The sequence below is a fragment of the Peromyscus leucopus genome, chromosome 17 (genome assembly GCF_004664715.2).
Source record: "Peromyscus leucopus breed LL Stock chromosome 17, UCI_PerLeu_2.1, whole genome shotgun sequence".
NCBI classification, from domain to species: domain Eukaryota; kingdom Metazoa; phylum Chordata; class Mammalia; order Rodentia; family Cricetidae; genus Peromyscus; species Peromyscus leucopus.
The window spans coordinates 46,961,074-46,982,225 of record NC_051077.1 but is presented as its reverse complement, the minus strand read 5'-3'; positions in this window follow the sequence as shown (position 1 = coordinate 46,982,225).

Here is a 21,152-nt window from a genome sequence, read left to right as displayed (position 1 = left end):
AGTCTCAACTGCATGGGCATTTGCTCCTGTGTCCATGTTCCCTCCAAACAATGGCGAGCTCATACCTGACACCCAGTGTCTCCGCTCGCTTGCTTCCGGTGTCTTCCTTATTAGTACCTTTCGGTTTTAGTGGCAGGATTTGGCCAGTGATGGTGCTGGCCAATGGGAGTAAGTGGACTTCAAGCCCAGGGAAGGAGTCTTCTGTCGGTCAAGGCGGCCCCTGGTGGTCTGTGAAGGCGGCCCCCGGTGGTAGGCCTGTTTGTTTTTCATTTCAAAACTATTTTCACGGAGAAGTCTGAACTTGGATCATTTTTCTGTTTCCTTAATGTTATCCTTGGATATATTGAGCTGTTAGGTTAAAACTCCCAGAAATATTGTTTGATGAATCATTTTTTATTGGTTTCAGGGGAAAGGAAGTAAGACCCGGACTGCTGAATGATTTTCTCTTTAAATACTGCACAAGTAAGAAAGTGAATCATGTTTCAAAACATAAGGCAGACAGGTCCTGAGAAACCACACCCAGCATTGACCTATGGTATCCACATGCATGCACCTGCACTGACATGTGCTATATGTATGAACAGACATACTCATGCACACATGGTCACAAACATGCAGACACACAGAGACACACAAATATGTGCACATGCATGCACACACATACACACACCCCCCACAGACACAGACACAGACACACAGACACAGACACACACACACCCATAGACACAGACACACACACACACATACACACACACACACACACACACATACACACACACACACGTGCAGAGACACATTCAACATATTTGAGTAAAAGTCCATGGCAAATATGGAAAGAGAGCTCAAGAGAAAAAAAACACTATAAATTTGGGGGCTCTTAAGGAAGAGATTGTTTTACATTTTTCAAGTAGATAGGAGTGAATGTTTTTGGCACTAGACTCAATGAATATATTAAAAGAATGACGAGACAGTATGTGTATAGTACACCTTCTGAGGACAGTAAAGGTGATGGCCAATTTAAAACCACAGATGACCCATGGGGGTTAGTTCCATGATTTTCAGTCTATCCTGCCATTCCCAGTGGAAACACTTTTCCTGCGTGAACGGCACTGTTCCTACCTTTAGTGACCTTTCTTCACGAGGTGTACAAGCCTGTTCCAGTTCATTATATACTAGTCGCTATCAAAATAAGAATGTGTGAAGGTTGCAATGTTTTCAAGTCCCTTCAAAATTTTATGATAACATCATTTAAAATCTAGATGAGGCTCTAATTCTATGTTTACCTCAAATCTCTACCTAAAGCATTCGAAGTCATCCTGTACTTTCCTTCTGTGATGATTCCCCAAATTACCACCCTCTATGCTTATGGAATACTGGGGGTAAGGAGGTGGGGGGAATAGGGATGGGGGAGGGTGGGGGTGGGGAGAGGTGGGGAGGGGACAGCTGGGATCAGAGTCTGGAGCTCTGCCACCTACCTACTAAATCAGAACTCAAATGGTGGCGTCCACCCGGGTTTACATTTGCAAATACCACAGAGGATCCTGATGCAGCAATGTAAGCTCAGTTGGGGACACTGCTTTACAAAATAGAGACTGAGACAGAAGCCATTCCTTAGTCTTCCAAGGTAAAACAATCCCGGAAACTTCCCATACTGCCTGTGTGCTTCCTTTGCTAGAGAGCTAGGTAAATAATTATGACTTTTTTTTTTTTGCATTAGATAGGTAACTAATTTCTGAGTTATGTTTTGAAGCCACATTTGATGATGGACTGAGAAATGAGACAGGTTGGTTGTGGGAATGACTGTGAGAAATCAATGATACCTGAGGTCTCATGCTAATGCCAAGAAATGTGCCTGCAAAGCATCCCAGGCCCTGAAAATTCAGTCAGTGTCTGTTTCTTACTCAGAGTCCCTGATATGATCAAACTTGTTCTCCGAGTTTCACATGCTGGGCACTAAATCTCAGGAACAACCATCCTTTGGGTTAATGCAGCCACAGAAAGGGTGTGTTCCTCCGACCAGGGTAGACACAGCAGGAAGGCACACACAGGATGCTGGTGGCTTGATCCTGGACTTCCCAGGGAGAGTAGCACTTAGTTCTTCCTAACTGCCCTAGTGTCACATAGTGGACCAGCAGCACCTAATGGCTGAATCCTCTCTTCCTGACCCAGTGACATTCCCCATGATGAAAACCTAACCACAATAAGAGGCTGGGGACCCATTGAAATCATGTATTTGAAAGTGTTTCTAGGGGCTGGGGAGATGGTCAGTTAAGCAAAGTGCTTGCCACACAGGCATGAGGACCTGAGTTTGATACCCAGCATCCACATAAGAAGCTGAGCATCACCTCATCAAAGATGCTTCTTTTGGCCACAGACAGAGGCTCTTACAGAGATCCACAGTTGGTCAAGATTCAGAGAGTAAGTGATTGTGGGATGAATAGACCCAATGCACAACCCCCACACCTAAGACTCAGGGAACATTACGGATGAAGAAGAGGTTGAAAGACTTTAAGAGCTGGAGGATCAGGATGCCTGCTGCAAGATAATGTCTTCCAGATGTAACAGTGGAGCTACCCCATGAACTCTCGACATATGGCTCCCTAAAAAAGACCTGCACAGTGACAATGTCAGTTGACATGCCCACACAGAGCGGGAAGGAATTCCACAAGGCCACACACCTAGGTGAAGAATTACAGGTAATCAGTGGTGGCCAAGAAAGGAAAAATAATGGGTTTTCTCAAGGGGAAAACTCCCCGATAAGGTTTTCCAATCCCAGGTGTCCAGCCCTAAACACATGTACACATGAAGAACATTAAAACTTGTGTGTTTATTTACAGGTGTATGTATGCAGCTCTATGTGTAGCAATGACAATTACAGAATGAAAAATGAGTGTGAGAGGAAGTGGGGGTGTGTGGGGGAGGGGCTGCAGCAGGGAGGAGGGGCGGAAGTGCTGTAAATACAATCCTCATATATGAAGTTCTCCAAATTTTTAAATAAAAAAAAATATAACCACAGAATAATCTAGGCAAAGTAACGTGACTCCTTATCCTATTTCTGGGAGGAAGATACATGTGGGTCCCTCAGGTTCACTGGCCAGCCATCCTAACCTAAGCAATGAGGCTCAATTCCAGAGAAAGTCACTGTTTAAGAAAACAAGGTGGGTAGTTCCTGAGTAATGACATGTAAGGTTGCCTTCTGAACATTCCACACAAGTGTGCATATTCACATATACATGTGCCCCCCCACATACACACACACACACACACACAGACAGACACACAGACACACACAAGTGATTTTGAAATGTATTTGAGAAGTTTAAGGTTGCCTTTTACATATAAAGAGAATGACATATTCCAAAATAATATAAAAGCACAGCATCCGTGGCCTTCTTTAAATGTGCACATTGTAGCCAGCTGCATAGTTCAGTGGGTAAAAATCGCCTGCTACTGAGCCTGATGACCTAAGACCAATCCCCAGGACTCATAGGATGAAAACAGAGAACTTCACAATTTGTCCTTTGACAACATGCATGCAAAGGCACAGATACACACACACACACACACACACACACCCCTGCACACAAAGTAAAGAAATAAAATGATACAGGATTTACATGTGCATCTCTGAGTTCCTGGTTATTATGTTTTCTGGACTTACAATGTGTGCATTCCTTCTTTGGCACAGTAGAGCTGTTCCAAGGGGAAGTCCTCAGAGTTGCTTCTCACGACAAAGGGTCTAACCTGGCTGTTCTGCGATTTGTGTGTCCTCTTATCTTTAAGGACCGTGTTGCTAAATGTGCTTGGTACTCTCTGAGCCTATGGGTGGTAATGTCCCAGGAGCTCAAAAAAGAGTGCTGCCCTCTCTTACACATGTGTTTCATGGCTCTCTGAGTCCTGGAGTGGCTTTTTCAGTAAACAGCCCTATTAATTCATCCAAATAGAGGACCAAAGATGCTCTAAATTCTTCCTGAGTGTGACAATTGCTTTTCCACTCCTGCCCGGAGAAGAAGATTGCCCGTGGGAGCTGGGACTTGCCAATTGGATGGGGTTTTCTCTTGAATTTCCTTTGTCGCTCCCAAGAGGCCCTGGGAATATAAAGTGTGCACTCAAAACCATTATAGGAGGTTATATTCTCATTCAGAGCATATTAAAGCATTTGTGTGAGCAATTACTACTAGACATTTCCTGCTGAGATGTTCCCAGGTGCTAGAGAAGTTAACTTACTCACTATGAGAAAACACATTACTCACTATAATAAGTATCAGGACTTTTGTCAAACTGAATTTCTTGTGGAATGTTATAAATATACAGAAAAAACACAGAAACTATAGCACAACAAATACCCATTATGATACATAATGAAAAATTTCAGACAAATATTAAATTTATTTGAAGGCCCAAAGTAGTTTTTTGTGGTCATAATAATGATTTTATCCTCCTCAAAGGATGTTGTTGGCCTGAAGTTGGCTTTTGTCTTTCTAATACATAACTCCATTTTAGTTGTATACATATGTCATAAAAATACACAATGATGCATATGTTGAAACTTTATATATGTGGAATAATACCAGTCTTGCTTTTTAATGACATTTCAAAAATATATTTATGTGTAGTATACAGTTTCATCTAGCTTAGCTCTTGTTTCTTATTATGAATATGTGTGTATCTCTACTTCTTTACTGTAGCTTTCCCCTAGCTTTTCATTATTAGTTAAAGTACTAAAATAAACCTTTAGTAAGATTTACTCACTGGTGCAATAATGGTATGAATGTTATAGGTGTAGTCAACCATTTTCTGCTTGTGTTTGAGGTCTGCTTTATAGGAGGGAACTCATACCTGGCATTGTTAACTGGGCTAAGAACCCATAGCGGGGTGGGTCTTAAGTCCTAAGACAGCAATTTCTTCTTTTATTCTACTAAATGGACATTTTATTAAACTTCCTACTGAGTCCTTATCTTTGTACCCATAAGTCAGTGCATTGTTCAACCCTCCTCAGAGAAGTTTCTTTTTGCAGTAGATGGTGATTAATACACATTATCTACAACTGACCAACATGTAACAAATCAGAGGCTGTGGAGTGCTCACCTTTAAATAGGAAATCTATGTAGTGGGTAGCCATTCCAGCTTGGATCTGGAAGTTCCAACCCCCATTGAGACTCTGGCAACTGTCACGCCTATGAGGCGGGGCCAAGGGAGGCATCTGGAGACCCTAGACCTGGATGGGCGAGCGCTCTCTCGGTTCCTGGACCCTAGACGGTGGAGGTTGACTGAGCAGAGCTCCAGAGAATACCACTGGACTGCGATACACCTTCCCCAGACCCCCGCGATCTACCTATCCCTTCATTTGTAAGTCACCCACTAAATAAATCTTCCTTTTAACGACGTGGAGTAGCCTTAATGATTTCACCAATAAATCTATGTTACACCCTTTACTTCCAAGGCTTAAGGATTATCATGGAAGGGGAGGCAAAGAATTTTAAGAGCTGGGGGTATTAGAATACAACAATGAAACTGTGTCTTTTGGACATGATAGGGCCATTTCACATGCGAATGCACAGCAGTTGTGACTTCATTAATAAGATGTGACTTCATTAATAGCCGCCATAAGGTACAGCTAGCACAAATCCAAGTACGTAAGGGGGAGGGGCTACAAAGTTCCTCCAGTGCCTGAGGAGATATTGGCAATTCATGGCTGCTGGAGGCAAAGAGTCAGGTTTATTTAGGGTTGCTGTCCCTGAGAGGCTATCTGGGCTCCAGCAGATGGTCCTATGCCCAGGTACATGCTGATAGCACAAAATTGATCAATGAATTTATAAAGATCACATTAAGCTTGATGGGAAGAGTAGTGAGGAAAGGATGTAGGAGGTATTGGAGAGGATGGAGTTGGAGATAGATTTGATAAAAAATACTGTATGCCTGTATAAAATTCTCAAACAGCAGAAAAAAAATAAACCATTATGTATACATCTTCTTGTGTATATGAGTACAAATTCTTTAAGGTTTCATATATAGGAATGGAATTGATTGGTTCAAGTCTGTCTTTATGGGGTCAACTTTCCTGGGCCATGAATGCCTTTCAACATGCTGTCTTCTAAGAGCTTATGAGTCCACTTTGTACATTTTAAATCAACCCAAAATCAATTTTCTGCATTGTGTGAGGGGTGGATCATTATTTTGTTCGGCCTGGATATCACTTTTCCTAGAAAAATTTATTGACTGGCTTGTTCAGATCCCACTAAGATGATCCCACTTTTGTAGTTTACCAAATCTCTACATTTCTGAATTCTCTACTTTATTTCATCAACCGTCTGCTTCGATGCCAGCACCACATGGTTTTAATTATTCTAGTTATATAAGAAGATTTGATATACTAGGGGCAATGTGGCCTTTTCAAATTTTTAATTATTCATGCTTTTTTATTATTATTCCTTATGGATTTTATCACTATCTTTGGAAGTTTTGTGCATATTTCTCCTGAGGTTTTTAATTAAAATGCAGTGATGAATAGATCAAGTTTGGGACACTAACATTTTCAGATAGTGGAATTTTCTATGCTTATAGGACTCTTGTTATGCCTTTTAATACTATTTATTTTTATACCTTGTGCAGTAGTTTTATAGTTTCGGATTTATTTTTGTGTAACTGAAAGTTATTTTGTTCCTATAATTATTCTTTCCTCACTGGCAGAATTTATCTTATGTCTCAGAATTCAAAACCTTCCTCCTCCTGCAATCCTGTGCTTTTCTTCTTTAACTAGGACAAATTTTTATTATTCCTTATTTAGGTCTTGGTTTTTTCTTTCCCACATTGCTTTTCAGCAGAGGCTGGAATTCTGGTTTTCATTCTCACTGTTCCTTCGTTTCCCAAGCTTTGCCTATATGCCATGTGATTAGAAGGCTTTCTTGATTTCATCATCTGAATTAATCTGTTCAACAGTGTCCTTTTATCTAGTCAGTATTTGGTTCTTTTTTTTTTTTAATATTTATTTATTTATTTATTTGGTTTTTTATTTTTTTTTTTGGTTTTTTTTTTTTTCTTTTTTTCGAGACAGGGTTTCTCTGCGTAGCTTTGCACCTTTCCTGGAACTCACTTGGTAGCCCAGGCTGGCCTCAAACTCGCAGAGATCCGCCTGCCTCTGCCTCCCGAGTGCTGGGATTAAAGGCGTGCGCCACCACCGCCCGGCTATTTGGTTCTTTTAATTTTAGTAATCATATTTTTATTTTACATGATCACTTTCCTTGATATTTTTATGTATGTATATGAATGTGATGTGTGTATGTATGTATGGAGACACACACACACACACACACACAGAGAGAGAGAGAGAGAGAGAGAGAGAGAGAGAGAGAGAGAGAGAGAGAGCGAGCATATATGTACTCTTTTGTGTGCATATATTTTGTGTGCATACAGAGACCGGGGTTTGATAGCAGATGTATCCTTCCATTGCTTTCCTTGCTAGTTCTGAGACAGGGTCTCTCACTGAACTTGGAGTTTTTGCTTCTCACAACATGCTTTGATGTGGGTACTGGGGATCAAATCAAGATTTTTATTATTACATGGTAAGCACTTCACTGACCAAGCAATCTTCTAGACATTGTATTATTATTATTATTATTATCATTAGCAAACATTTCATCTGTGGATTAGCTATGTTCTTTTATCACTTGAGAGTCCTATAAGAACATTTCAAAAGTCTTTTGTGTTCTCTATGTTGTTTGTTTTTCCTCAGGATCAGATATTACGTTAATCTTGACTTTTCTTTTTCCAGATTGCTTTTTCTAAAGCACTTACTGTTCTTTAAGGCCTATATTTTTGCATTAAAGATTTGCTGGTTAGGATAGGTGGTAAATAGGAATCTCCTCAGCTGTCTGGATGCAGGACTTGGCTAAAAACATCCTTACCTATCTCCGTAGTAGGAAGGGTCATGTGGTCCAGCATCTTATAGACTTCTTGCCCATTTTGGTTTTGTTTCCCTGTTTCTCCTTCTGTGGCTGTTGTTGGACCTGAGTTACACACAAGCAGGATGCACAGCTCTCTGAGCTCGTATTATAGCTCCACGAGGTACCATTATGTGACCTTGGGAAAGTCTTTTCTGTTTCTCACTGAAATGAAAGAGGATCAGAATCTATGTTGTAGAATCATTGTAGAGGTGGTAAACTGAGGCACAGAGCCTGGTATGCGTGCTGCATTATAAGCATTGGCAGTGTCTGTCATCACAATGAGAACATGAATCTGAATGTAACCTTTTTAAAGGACTTGCTTACTGTTACCTACTTCTGTTTTCTTTTACTGTGAAATGTCCAGCTATGAGCTTTTTGTTCAGCTCCGAGTGGGAAGGGGTTGGCAATGAAGACAGACGTCATGTCCATCTTTTTAATTTGTCACTTGAGGTACTGATGAGACCTTTGGCAATTTTGTGTGATATTTTTACTCCTCATTTCTCGATTCCTCTTTCCCCCTCAGTCCTATGGATTTTCTGTTGCTCTTTTGGAAATACCTCGGTTTTTCAGATATGTAGCTTCCCCCCCTCCCCCCCGTCTCATTTCTTGTTGAAGATATAATCATTCTTTCTTTATTAAAAGTCTTTACGTTTTCTCAAGAATTATAGGAAGTGAGCTGGAAAATTATGTTTGTCCCGTGATCTTGGTCCAGATGCCATTTGTGCAAGTCAGTTTTAACTGTCACCTTGACACAACACAGAGTCAACTGGGAGGAGAGTCTCCATTGAAGAACTGCCTTGGTCAGGAAGGACTGTGGGAATGTCTGTGGGGGACTGTGCTGATTGGCAGTTGATACAGGAAGAACCTCCCATTGTGACTGGCACCATCCCCTTGTTGGGGTCCCGCGCAGCATAAAAGCAGAGAGAGCTAGCCAGGTAGCCAGGTAGTAAGAAGTGAGCAAGGATGCTTTTGTTTTCTCTTTGCTCTTGACTGTTGATGTGAATGTGAATAGCTTCTCGTGCTCCTTTTTTTGACGTCCCGCTCAGTGATGAGCTCGAACTTGGAATCGTAAGCCTTTCTTCCTTCAGTGGCTTTTTGTCAGGATATTTTATCACAACAACAGAAAGGAGACTAGAGTACCTATTCATTTAGACTTTTGTCTTATTTCATTCTCTGTTGCTCTGAAGAGACTAAAACAACTTACAGAAGGAAGAGTTTGTTGAGCCTTACAGTTTCAGAGGGTGAACCCATGACTGTCATGGAGGGGAACATGGCAGCAATCAGGCAGGCCTGGCATGGGAGCAGCAACTGAGAACTCATAGCCTGACCCACAAGTACGAAGCAGGGAGAAGAAAACTGGGAATGGTGTGGGCTTGCAAAACCTCAAAATCCACACAGGAGCATACTGCCTAATCCTTCCCCAACAAGTCCCCCAACTGGGGACCAAGGTTTCAAATGTATGAGCCCCTGAGGGACATTCTCATTCAAAGCATCACAACTTCGCAACAAGAGGATGCTGAGTGACCATGGTGAGAACCGTTCTAATAAGGTCATCAGAGGAACACAGATATCAGAAGCTCAGAGATGGAGAGCGGATACAGAGGCCAAAGCAGCAGGAACCGTAGCCAAAGCATTAGAAGCATTTCCAAATTCAGGTGTCTTCTAAGATGTTGCCATGTAATCAATGTACCTGTGTGTGTACACTAGAAGGCTTATATAGTGTTTTTGAGGCACTAACTGCATGAAGGTTAGCATGTGCTTTGTAACCGCAGAAATGTGGATCTCGTGCAGAGAGAGGACACAAGAACCCAGAGGCTCCAGTGCCAATGTCTGTTCAAACAAGATTTGTTAGGATACTTTGAACAGATTACTTAACTTTGTCTATAGAATATTATTTCCTGCCCCCTGCCCACTTCAGAGTTGTTTTGTGAGTATTTATGAGCAAAATATTTGCATGATTTTGATATGCATAGTATCTAAGGCTCTATATTGGCAGGGCTCCTGTTGCTCATTTCCTCTCTGAAAAGGCATTTCCCAGGCCAGTGTTTCTGTAAAACATTTGGCCCGCTTGCGTTATAATAACCGAGTTGCGTGGTTAAAAAGATTTCTGAATTACTGCTCCAATCCTTCTGAGTCAGAATTTCTGTGGATGGGCCTGACAATTTCCTCTTGACTTACTGACACAGCAGTTGCCGGACCACTGCTTTAGACCAGAGAGCTCTAGATATCTGCCAGTTGAGGAGCTGATTAGTGTTCTCGTTCAGTCACATTCATTTGTATGTCAAAGGACAATCACGGATGAACATAGGGAAAGGTTTGGGAAGAGTACAAGTAGAATGCTCTTCACTAAGAGCAAGCTGACATTTGATGGAATTGGATCGCTCTGCCTTATACATTGTAGGTGATCATACTAACATGTGGGAAATTCTACACTCTCTCCTTTTTATTTCAGAAGTTGTTGCTACACGATGGAGTGGAGTTTTTGAGCAAAGTTTGATAGTGTGAGGGATTAACTGATTCCAGGCTTTTTCTGATTTCCCTCTGCAAGGGACAGAGAACAAAAAGAGTTTCAACTTTATCCAGTTACTTCTATCGTGGTAGACCACTGAGAGGAAAGAAGAAAGCTGGCCTGGCCAAGGGAACCTTACCTGGGAGTCCAGCCTTAGCAACTGGTACAGGAGGGGCTGTAGCTCCGTTGAGACCTTTCAACCCAAGGAGCCTGGAATTTGGAGCTCTGAGACTGTGTGGATGTGCAGAGAAAATCTCGTTACCCGCTGCTCAGTTCATGGTGGGGTTAGGAGTTCTTTCTGAGAGACCCAAGTCTCAGCTCCCCTCTGCATCCCCATGTCCACAGTGCCCAGGCTGAGTGTCTGGCTGGTGACAAGATGTAGCATTGGAAGTGGAGGCCCCATTGCCTCTATTTCAATGTTGTTCCCTAACTGATGTATGAGAACACTCCAACCACTTGGCCCACACTGTGAAGGTCTTTTGGGCTTAACATTATTATTTTTTTTAAAAGATTTATTTATTTATTTATTATGTATACAGCATATATATGACTGCAGGCCAGAAGAGGGCATCGTATCTCATTACAGATGGTTGTGAGCCACCATGTGGTTGCTGAGAATTGAACTCAGGACCTCTGGAAGAGCAGTCAGTGCTCTTAACCTCTGAGCCATCTCTCCAGCCCTATTTTTTAACATCAAAAAGAAAACAATAAATTGGACATATATATATATATATATATATATATATATATATGTAAATATTTCTGTGTTGTGTACTTCATAATTTTGTGTCGAACACAATTGATTCTACTATCTCAATAAATGGAACCCCCATATCCGCACTAAATGGGAAAGATTTTGAAAGCGATTGTATTTGAGTTACTGTTTTTATTCTTTCGGCACCTCTCACAGAATTTTCACTCCACTAACATAACTCCTCTTTACACAGGAGTAATATAGTCTTGAGAGAAGACAGTTGCCTCCTAGGTCTTTATATTCTTGCTGAAACCCTTAAGACATTTGCTAATGAATTTATGTGTATTTCTAAAAACTCTTATTTTATCTTGAACCAAAGCCAAATGGTCCCCAAAGTGCTCATCATTAGTAATACTAAGACGTAATTACTGTGCAGATGGAGCTGTGGAACCCTCCAGGACTTATTCTTTTAAGGTATCTCCTTCTGATGGCTGAGAAAATCACTTGAGCATATTGTAAGTGTTTGAAGTGCTTGTAATTATAGACAAAAGTCAAGTGTGTTTTTTCAGTTATCTGGGGGCTTATATATTGGGTCTTTTTTTGTAAACATGGTTTTTGTACTCTCTAAAGAGCTAAATACTCATTAAATGTGAACTTTGATTTTTCTTTCTAAGAGTGAGGACAACTATTAGCTAATCAGAAACTTGATTTAAGTGTTTTCCCAGCAGCTGTTCAGGGGAAGGAGTGAACAAAGCAGGTATTTTTGGTACAGGGGAAGCACAGCATTGGGAAGACCTTGAATGAAGAAGGAGTTGGCTGTGTCAGTGTTGAGAAGCAGCCCGGAGTAATTAGCAAACACCAGCATCTGAATGACTCAGTCCCAGCTTTGTCTCCATCTCAATGAGTCTCTGTGTATGAACGAGGTAGTTATTTTCCCAGCCCTGCTCCTCCTCTTCAAGCTTCCAGTAAAAGTCTTGAGTTTTTCCATTGTTCGTGTGTAAACTCTCAGGTAATGGGCAACTCAGAAGGAAAATGGAACAAGTTCAATCAGACGGGCAATTTACCACATTGGGAAATTAAGCTTTCCTCTGACTATTTCTATGACAAATTGTGTGATGCATTTGATAACAATATTGCTAATGTTTTAACTGCTTTAATGTTATGTGAATTATGAGATTCTTCGATGTGCTAACAAAGTTAATTCCCCACCCCCCCAGCTCTCTTCATATCAACTTGTTTTATGAGTTTTTATCACTTCTTGTCTTGTCCTTCACTCACATAAAAACACTTGCTGACTTAGGTATCAGGTGACAATGAGTAGTTCTTGAAAAATGAGAAGGTAAGGTTATGATGCTCATTTCTGAGCTCCTGATGATCAAAGTTGTGGGATCTTTGAATTATTTAATTCAGTATGGGTGTTGATAGGGGGTGAGTAATTTTGATGATCTGTTCATTCCAGGCTGGAATCTGAAGGCCAGGGGACTTGAGATAATACACAGGGAACAAACTGGAAGTTTGACTTTTTAGATTTCAGGAGTCTGGGCAACCTGTGGTCATCCTTTGACCACGATGACAGAAAGCATTCTTACTATAACAGTTTAGCATGTCTTTCTTATTCTGCTATGTTTTGCTGTGGATCTTTGTGTATTTAGGTTTGTAACATACAACACATCATTGCAGATATTAAAATCAACTTTGGTATGTTGGGTATTATTTGGAAGTCTAGGAAGTCTGATGTAATTCAAATTTTACTTTGTGATACCTTTTCTGGAATCTTCTGGAACTCTATAAGGAATTTGGTGCCTGCTTTGAGGTCTTATTTAGAATATCAATTCTCAACTTTAAATTTGACTAATACTCCATGGAGATTTCCTAATGTGAAGATCCAAAGTACAGTACAATATGGGTGAAAAGGCCTGAATGTCCATCACCTACCATTCTTGGTCCTTTGTATGGGTTAATGTCATGAGAGATGTTGCTCAAACATGGTGAAAATGCTTAGTAAAATGTCTCCGCCATCATGACACACAACCAAGGCCTTGCCTACCTCTATATCACATGTTGAAGCAATTATTCATAAATAAAAATATTTTTACATTTATTTTAATCATATGTTAGATATTTTAACATTTTTTTTCTAAAGATCATGGAATATACTATCTTGTAACGAGACCAGTACCAGTTAAGCCTAATGGGAAGCCATAGTTACGGCAAAATCTTTATCACTTAGTGAACTTGATAGTCATACATCTCCACACCCCTACAAGACATTGCCACTTTTTAAAATTTATTTGTTTGTTTGTTTATGGTGTGTGTGCATATTTCTGTATGTGCACATGTATGTAGGAGTGCTAGTGTGCACCAGACCTGAGGTCAACACTAAGTGTTTTCATTAGTCAGTCCCTACCTTAGTTTGTAGGCAGAATCTCTCACTGAACCAGGTGCTCACAGACTGAACTGGACTGACAGGTCCCCGGGATACACCTGTCGCTGCCTCACAGTGTGAGGACATGTGCCATTTCATCTGGTTTTTTTACATGGGTGCCAGAGATCCAAATTCAGGTCCTCGCACTCATACAGAAAGTACTGTATTGAATGAGTCACATCTTAGTCTTCTACTTTTATTTTTTTTTAACCAGCACTACATACATTTATAATTGATGTACTGCACTCTAGTTAAAGTCTGAATATACAAAAATTTAATAGATTTATTCTACCGATAGGTAAGAAATTTCATCAGGCCCTCAGTTTTCTTCAAGTACAGATAGAATTTTATTTTTTCAATTTGTGACCTATTTTCAGCAGTGTGGTACTTTGAATGTAATTGGCCCCCATAATCTCATAGGAAGTGGCACTATTAGGAGGTGTGGCTTTGTTGGAGTGGATGTGTCCTTGTTAGAGGAACTGAGTCATTCTGGGGGGAGGGTTTAAGTTTCCTGTGCTCAAGATACTGGCCAGTGTCTCAGTTGACTTCCTCTTGTCTGCAAGATGTAGGACTCTCAGCTGTCTCTCCAGTACCATGTCTCCTGCACGCTGCCATGCTCCCCACAATGATGATAATGGACTGAACCTCTAAAAGTGTAAGCGAGCCACCCCAGTTAAATGTTTTCTTCATAAGAGCTGCTATGGCCATGGTGTCTCTTCAAGCAATAGAAACCCTAACTAGCGGTAAATCATGTGACATGCTGTTGTTGCAGGGGCATTTCTCTAAGTCTTTAAGTTTGAGTGTTTCTGGTGTATTTGCCACACTCCATCACAGCCTGCCTTTACATGATCTATGAGGCTAGTAGTATTTTTGTGCAGTCATAATAGGCCTGGGTCATTCATCTCGATAATGGGCCTGAGCTGAGAAGTTAGCTTGTCTCAGAAATGCTAAGAAAACTGCCTGGTGCCAAACTTCTCAACAGTGGCCCCTTCTCAGAAAATAAATCATTTTGTGTTTTCTTTAAGATTCATTGCCAAAGGTTAAATATTTACAGCTTCAGATGAAGGAGGAATTGTGGTTTGAAGTTGCAGAACATGAGGTCGAATCCTAAGCCCTATAATTAATAATAAACTGTATATTTACACAAGTCCAGCAGGTGTGTGGAGGATCTGAGCTACCTAGTTGACAAGAAGGGAAAACTGAATTATGAACACTGCAGAGTGATTTTTTTCCCATGAACAAAATGTGTAACTTTAAAAATCACATTAATAACTTAACCTCACTATCTGGTGACATGCACCATTATAATTTTAGAGGAAAGAGGGGCAGGCAGACCAATAGAAACACTGGCAGAAATGACCTAAAGGCCACTGACTACAGAAGCAGGCCACACCCACAGGTCTGAAGTCCCTACCAAAAACCCCAACCAACCTACCAACCAACCAACCAGCCAACCAACCAACCAACCAACCAGCCAGCCAGCCAGCCAGCCAACCAACCAGCCAGCCAGCCAGCCAGCCAGCCAGCCAACCAACCAACCAACCAACCAACCAACCAACTAGAATAGAGAGAACAGGTCATCTTGCACAATAATAGAATCTGTGTAGCACCACAGATAGGAAAAAAGGGCTCAAAACATTTGGTTTTCCTTCCTTCCTGCACTCTCTATGGTTGACAAGAGGAGTACAGGTGACATTATTCTAAACTGGAGGATAGAAGGGTGGGGAGATATGGTTATGCCAGACACCGCTCTAACAATTTGACCACAGAAGCCCAAACTTAGTAACATTAAAAACAATATTCCCCTCTTAAATCAAGTTTATCTCCAGTTAAGGAGGTCACACATTTCTTTGCTGTATGAACACTAGCCAAGGATCTAGCTTTTTCTTATAAAGAAACTTTCATAAAAACTCAGGTTGTGAATTATTGGGTCCTGATAGATCCATTCCCAAACCACCCTATTCTTCCAAGCGTTCCCAGATGTGGGATCCCCTAGGCCAGCCTTCCTGTCGATCTTCTGGGAAGGGAGCATCCTCATTTGCACACAGTGCTGCACAGGATGTAGTCATCTCTCATACGCTCCTCATCCCCCTTACACATTTAGCGTCCTGTTTTTGTTTCCTCAACTGTCGTCTAACTCCAGACTCTCCATTCTCACAGGACCAGGATATGCCTTTCACAAGAACAACACTAGAAATGATTTTGGGTTCTTTCATCAACTCAATCCAGACCTGTCAACTCGTATGGTCCCAGAGAGACTCGGAAGAGGTAGATGTGCTGAGTTTTAGAACTGATGTCTGGTCCAAAGCCAGAGTGAGTTCTGAAGACTTAAAGCAAAGTCTCTGTGATTCAGAAAGAAAATGACTGCCTGTTTAGGGACTTGACGAAGTCTGATAAGTCCTGTGCTAACCTTCGTTCTCTCTTCGGTAAAGAGCTGCCAATTAGTTAATTCCCTTTGGGCCGTAATGAGCTAGGAACCCAGATCTGTGATGTCTAACAGAAACATAAAGCAAGCCACAGACAGAAACCACGTATATAATTTAAAATTTTCACTTAGATACATTTACAAAAGTAGAACAATAGCAACAAGAAAACCAAAACACACACCAGACATGAACAGTACATTTTATTTAACTTAACATGCTTAAAATTTTCCTTTCAAATGCAATCAACAAAAGACTTATTGAAATTTATTATATTCTTTTTTTTTTTTTTTTTTTTTTTTTTTTTTTTTTTTTTTTTTTTTTTTTTTTAGTATGAATTTTGGAAACCAACAGACTTACAGCAAAGACATGCTAGGGAATCACTAGTGGCCAGTGGCCAACATATTGCACTTAGTAGCTTTAGACACAAAAAGAGGTCCAGAGTGATGACTGCCTTTAACTCTTCAGGTTTGTGGAATTCCTGTGAGCCACACAAGTGCCCTTTGTTCCCTTCCAAACCATGGCATTGTTTTTGTATGATTTAAAATGTGTGAGAGATGCTTTCAGGCTCTTTCTCACTGATGGTAATTCCGCTGGATCCAAACTTCCTACTTTTTACCTCCTCAGTGACTACCCTTGCATGTCTAGTACATCTTCCTACTTCCTTTCTGTCCCGGTGAAGAAGAATTTCCCACAAATTCCAAGGCTACAAACTGTTGCCATGGCGCCAGCATCTGTGCCAAGCAGTGTGCTCACTTTTTCCTTTTCAATCAAGATGGAAGAGGAATGAACAACATTCTTTCTGTTTTGCTGAATCTTTGGGCTCAGGGATGGACTTGTGCAGGAATGGGCTTGCGTTGGGGTGGGCTTGTGCTGGGCTTCCGCTGGAAGAGGTGCTATGTTCTTCACAAGCTCGTGGACACTCTGTATCTACTCTTACCTAGGGGAACAATGTGTTTGCTCAGGTGACATGACACCTGGTCCAACTCCCCCACAAAGCAATCTGCTCTGTCCTCAGCCTACTGGGGATTCAATGTTGGCTATGCTTCCTGCCTTTATTTGTGTTATAATTCCTTCTGTTAGCACGAGAGATAAACCACTGGTTTACTAAAGTTACTTGGTTTTCATTTTTTTATTTGTCTTAATTTTAGTGTAAACCAGTAATCTTCCATATAAACTTAGTGTCAATGACATGATGACTATTGTACAATTTGAAACATTTTCTGAGTTTCCTCTCTCTCTCTCTCTCTCCCTCTCTCTCTCTCTCCTCTCTCTCTCTCTCTCTCTCTCTCTCTCTCTCTCTCTCTCTCTCTCTCCTGTCTCTCAACTTTGGACTCTAGGTCAAATGCAAGGCCTGGGCTGAGCTTTCTGATCTCCTGGGTCTCAGACTTCCTGTTGACTGCAGGGAAAATTCACCCTCTCAGGAGCAAACAGAAATCTGTTGTGAGTGTAAACGTCCTAAGTTTTCATCAAACACCAAATGAAAACAGCAGCCTAGAGTCACCTGAGCCAATAGCCTTGTCTCTAAACAGGAAATGTCTCCTTATGGAGGAATGCAGTTTCCTAACTGCTCAGGGAGATCCTGAGTGACCAGCAGGCAATTGGAGTGTTTACAGATTGCTAGAAGACAATCCACAGAGTGCCTGCACAGAATGGGGGTTTGGTTTCGGTTTGGGGGTTTGGTTTTGGTTTTGTTCAAGAAGCCTGACCCTCCGGTTGGCCAGGGACAATGGAAGTGAACTCTAAGGAGGACCATGGGTCAGGCATTCTAACACTCAGTGAGCTGTCTAGAAGATTTGAAAAATGGGCTTCTCCGGTTTTAGATAGGAGCATAGAAGTGGCTTGATTTTTGATTAAGAAGGCAGATAATGTTACAGTCAGCTTGTTGTTGTTGTTGTTCCAATACAATGCCCATAATAGCAATGCAGCAAGAACCCCGGATAATACATGGGGAAGAGTTCAGCTATTGTTCTAGAAAAGATTTCTGCTGTGGTGCGGCTCCTTTAGAAGACTGCCATGCTTTTCTTCTAAAATTCCATTAGGTGACAGATAATATGGACACATACAGTAAATATAGGGCAAAGAATGCACTAGTTCATTTAAAATGTGGCCTTTTTAAAGTTTTTGCTGTGAAATTTTTGCAATATGTGCAAACAATTTGGTAAAAAAAAAAGTTTCCCTGTTCATTGTGGAAGAAGGGCAGAGAGATTATAAGAGCCAGAGGGTCGGGGAGTTTGTTGTGAGGTTGTGTCTCCTGGTAATGTCAGAATTTATATCCACGACCTCTCACCAACAAACCCTGCCTAGGCGTGAGCTGAACAAGGACAGCAACAGACATGCTAAAGTGGACAGGGAAAATTCATGAGGCCTCAACACTGCTCAAAGAACTGCAGGTAACTAGGATGCTGAGAGCAAGAGAAATAGTCTTCTCTGGGGAGGAACACATCAATTGGTTATCTGATACCACATGCTCAGCTGTGAAAACATACGTACAAGCAACTTTATACAGATGGAGCAGATTGCAGGTATGCATCTAGAAGTATATATATACAAGTATATACTACTACGTATACATGTATTTATATAACAACAATTTGAAAGAGAGCAAGGAGGAGTATATGGAGGGTTGGAGGGAGGAAAGGGAAGGGAGAAAGGGAATAGTTGTATTATACTCTCGAAAATTAAAAGAAATATTATTTTTAAAAGACTTCCACCATAGTCTTATTCAGATTGTCCAACCTTCTACTCACTAAAGACAAAGGCTGCTGCCGGAGCCTTGAGTGAACATCAGTATCAACTGGGCAATTTCTATCTGGTTAGCTGGCAGTGGCTGGGTAGAAATGGCTTGAATATAATTCTCAAGTGTTTATGGGAAAAGTCTTTGGAGAAGCATATGACATTAAGTATTTTCAGATGTATTTCCTAGTAAAAATCTTCTGAAAGGAGTCGAGAAAATGTTTTTTTTTTTTTTTTTTTTTGGTCAAAATGCCTTTCAGAACATTCTGCAGTATATGATGAAGTGATGAAGGAAACTAACTGTAAATAGGGATGCTTTTGTCCATGTGAATTCCTTTCTGATTTACTATGTACCTACTGAAAATCTCATTTATCTCTCTTATGATTTGCTTTTGTTGTATTGTTAAAATGTTTCAGAAAGAATTTGGCACAGCGGTAGTGAGTTTAAAACAGTATGGGAAAACCAACTGATCAGAGTGTATCAGGGGCCAGGGAATGTTTGCAAACATCCCATTAAATGTGCAGTGGTTGGCCACACTGAGAGAAAGACATGAAAGAACAGTGTGGGGGTGGAGCGGGGAAGTTAGTAAGACACGGGGAGACCATGTAAAGGCGTTTGTCACGCACACTTGTGATGCCTCTTGTGCAGGTGTGTGATTTTGCAGCATGACACTGTGTTATTATTATTCACCATGCAGTTCAAACCTTACCTTGTATTTGTGTTTCAGAAAGGAAAAATGAACAAACTATGAAGTACAGCTGTATACCAGCAAAGACAGATGGATCTTCATAATATGATCATTTTATGTTGTGTGTGTACATAAAATTGTCAATGAACTAACTTTATTAATTAGAAAAATATCTCTTGATCTTTCTGACTCTCCTCCCAGCCACCCCCAATACTGAGAGGATTGAAAAAGTACACACCACCTATCTGCACTGTGCCTCATGAAGGTATTTTGTTCTTGCTTTCTGGTTCATTATATAATAATGTCGAAATAAAAAGAACAGACAAACTAGAAATTTTCCTTCATCTCTCTCTCTGATGTTTTATACTTAAATATTTAAAAACTGTGTTTTCTATCCTTACCAAGAAAACAATTATTTTGGTGGAGATTATTCTTTTTATATGAAAGAGAATGCTGAATTTTATAATACAACAGAGGAGAATAATAAAGGTGAGATTACTTCTAGAAAACCCTGGGTGACATGGGGATTGTGAAGGTTTTATTAACAGTTTGCTGGATATGAGAAATAATTATGGGTAAACATGATTGGATGCTGGGCTGTTTAATCACAGTCCAATCTTTCTTACAAGTTCGAGTCAGAGCATAACCCATGTTTACACACAAAACTGCTTTGCCTTGGTGTCTGTCCAACCCCTGCATCACGAATGCACAGTGTGAATCTTACAGAACAAGCCGGTAAAAATACCCAAGAGAGAGCAAGAACTGGCTGCCTGCTGGGACCTGATGGGAGGGCTTCACTGATGGTTCAGGAAGTGGGTGCTCGTGGAGTCAGACTTTATAGGTGGAACTTGATTTCTTAGATTCTGTCTCTACCATTTTCTATACTTTCCAGGGATTTACTTCCCATTTTCTTCAAACTCTTGGACCTCCTCCTGAGAAATATTTCTCATAATAAATAAGGAATGCTGATAGCGTAATGGATTCTAAGCATAGCACTTAGATAGTTGAATGTGCTAAAGAGTCTCAGTGCATTTACCTTCTATTTTAATGTATTAAGACAGGACCTCAGACTGTCCAGGCTAGCCTCAGACTCTATGTGGCAGCAAGGACTTTTGAACTCCTGACCTTCTTGACCTCTCCTCCCCAACCCAAAAGTGCTGGGATTAGGAGCTCAGCTTTGATCCTTAATCTGAGTTCCTCACCATATGACTGAGCATCACCTGTGAACAAAGTTTTGGAAAAAACTATAGGAGAGAGATGAAAAAAAAAAATCTCTCGTTTACCTGTTCTTTTTATTTCAGCACTATTATGTAATGAAACAGAAAGCAAGAACAAAATCCCTTTATGAGGCACAAGTGCAGATAGGTGGTGTGTATTCCTGCAATCCTCTCAAGTACTGGGGGGAGGGGTGGAGACAGAAAGATCAAGAGATTTTTTTTTCTAATTAATAAAGTTAGTTCATTGACAATTTTATACATACACACACACACACACACACACACACACACACATACACACACACACACACACAATTTTGAATTCTCTGTCCCGACACCTTCTCTTTTTTTTCCTTTTTTCCTAACATTTTTCCCTTATTTTACATACCGTCCTCAGTTTCCTCTCCCTCTTCTCCTTCCATGGCCCCCAACTCCCATCCGCTCCCTCTCCATCCACCCACTCCTCCTCTGTCTCCGTTCAGAAAGGGGCAGGCCTCCCATGGGATTGAACATAGC